This window comes from Elephantulus edwardii, unplaced genomic scaffold, assembly GCF_000299155.1.
Source record: "Elephantulus edwardii isolate Elephantulus edwardi_28Jun2011 unplaced genomic scaffold, EleEdw1.0 scaffold00042, whole genome shotgun sequence".
NCBI classification, from domain to species: domain Eukaryota; kingdom Metazoa; phylum Chordata; class Mammalia; order Macroscelidea; family Macroscelididae; genus Elephantulus; species Elephantulus edwardii.
In genome coordinates, this window is record NW_006399792.1 from 4,771,294 (window position 1) to 4,774,035 (window position 2,742).

A 2,742-nucleotide genomic window follows, 5' to 3' on the forward strand; every position below is an offset into this window, starting at 1 on the left:
GATTGAACATACCATGGACTGTCAGAACAAATAAGTCTGTCATGGAAAGGGTGAAACCAAGCTGCTCTGTGGAGGCAAGGATTGTGAAGCTCTGTCTTACATACTTTGGGCATGTGGCCAGGAGGGACCAAGTCCTTGGAGAAGGACATCATGCTTGAAAGGGTGGAGGGACAGGCCGAAGAGGAAGATCCTAGATAAAGTGGATTGACACAGCAACAATAGTAATGGGGACAGATGTATTGGAGACAGTAAGAGTGGCTCAGTATAGTACAGGGTTCAGAGCTGTTATTCATAGGGCCACTATGAGTCATAGTTGTCTCAATGGCACACAACAACAGCATCAATTTAAAAATAATGAACCATTTTGAAATTTTTATAATTGTTTTTGTAAGATGATATTGAGTTGTTCCAATTCATAGGCTTGTATACAATAAAACAACACAATATCTGCTCCTTCATCATCCTGAGCATTATTGCCATGTTTGAATCCATTGTTGCAGTCACTGTTAGTTCACCTCTTTCTACTTCAAGGTCTTCCTTCTCCTTGACCTTCTACATACTAAGGATGGTAACCTTTTCCAGTGACTGGTCCCTCCAGATAATATGTTTAAAGTGCATAAAGATCAAGTCTCACCATATTTACTTTTAAGTAGAATTCTGGGTTTATTTCTTCCAAGACATATATGGTGTATTCCATATTCTTTGCCAATACCATAACTCAAAATCCACCTTTCTGTCTTCCTTACTCATTGACCAGCTTCTGCAGGCAAAGAAGACAACTGAAACTATACCATGGCTGGATCAAGTATAGCTTTTTAAGTGGTATTTTTGCTTTGTAATATTTTAAAGAGAGCTTTTGAAGTTCATTTGCCAAATACAATATAACCTATTATTTCTCGACTGTTTCTTCCATAGGCATTGATTGTGTATCCAAGTAAAATTAAATATTTGACAATTTCAATCTTGTTTCCAATTATCATATTGTTACTTATTGGTACAATTTTATTTGTATTTTTGTTTCAATCCAATCCATAATGAGGGCAGTAAATTTCTTATCTTTACCACCAAATTATTCAAGTCCTCTTCACTTTCACCAAGTATACATAAAACAAGTTGTTAATGAGTCTTTCTCGAATCCTGATGTTGTGTTCTTCCCATGGTTGGACTCTTGACTTGTTTGCTTAGCATACAGAATAAGCATCGTTAAAGGATACAACCTTGAAGTATATATTTCCTGATTTTAAACTTGTAGTATCCATTTGATTTCTTCAAATTACAGTCTCTTGATAAATGTACTGGTTTTATGTGAACACTCTCATATGTTCTGAAAGAGCTATTCATCACATTGTTAGCTCCATAATTTTATATGATACGTTATCTCTCTGGTAATCTGTGCTTTCAGACAAGACCCATCTGACATCATCAGTAGAATCCTTTCCTAAATGTCCTCTACTGAATCTAGCTTAAACTATTACTATTGCTATCAATTTTTTTATTGTCTTAGGTATATGAGATGTTGTTTGACAATTTATTCATTCTGTTTAATTACTTTTCTCTGGAATAGGCACAAATATGGATCTTGTTCAATCAAATATCCAGGTAGCTGTCTTCCAACTTTATAGTGGGTAAATGAGGGAGCACTTCCATAGTTGTATTCATTCTTTTTTTAAAAAAAATAAAATATTCACATTCCATCAATTCTTGGAGCCTCCCTTCTGGTCAGTGAGTTCAGGTCAGCTTGGACCTACTCCTACAATAATATCAGTTTTTGATCATATACTACATCCTGAAATTTTTAGATATTGACCAATTATTTGGGGTTGATGTCTGTGTATTTTCTATCTTCCCTTGACACTTCTTGCACTATCAATATTTTACTCATAAAAGTATTTAATCTCAAAGCTTAAGAAGGGATTTTTTCAAGTTCTTTTAGCTTGAGAAATGATGTGTTTATTATTCCCTTTTTGTCTTCTAAATCCAGATCTTCACACATTTCATTATAATACTTTTCTTTCTCTTCCCAAGTTTAAAATCATCTGCTCATATCTTTTACTTCATAATTTCTTCCATTTCCTTTGCTATATCAAGAGAAACTTTGAGTCTTTTCTAATATCTAGTCTTATTTTTCTTACCTTTTTTTTCAAATGACCCTTTTGGGTGTTTTTTTTTTTTCTATGTTGTACTTAATATCATCTCACAAGTTGCCTAGTGTTCAGTTGGTCATTGATTCATCAAATATATGCTTGGATGGTCTGAATTGAAATGGAATATACTCAAGGTTGTACTTTAGCTCTTGTGGACTTGTTTTCATCTTCATCTGCCTCAGTATGAACTTGCATGAGAACAATTGGTCTGCTCCACTGTTGGTTCCTGGCCTTATTTTGATTAATATTGAGCTCCTTCATCACCTCTTTCTACAAATGAAGTCATTTGATCTCTGTGTATCCTTTCTGACACAGTTCACATGTATGGCTATTGCTTAAGCTATTGGAAAGAAATCATTGCATAAATAAATTCACTTGCATGGAATAAATCATTGGTCTTGCAAAAGTTATGATGTGATCTCCTTCATTGTTTCCATCACCAACTTGATTTTCAAAATACTGATGCTTCTTAGTTTCCTACCATTTTCAAAATACTGATGCTTCTTAGTTTCCAACTGTTTCATTCTTTTTCATTATTGCATCTTGATTATGTATTTGATGCATTTCAAACAATATAAGTTAGTAAAAAAAATCCATT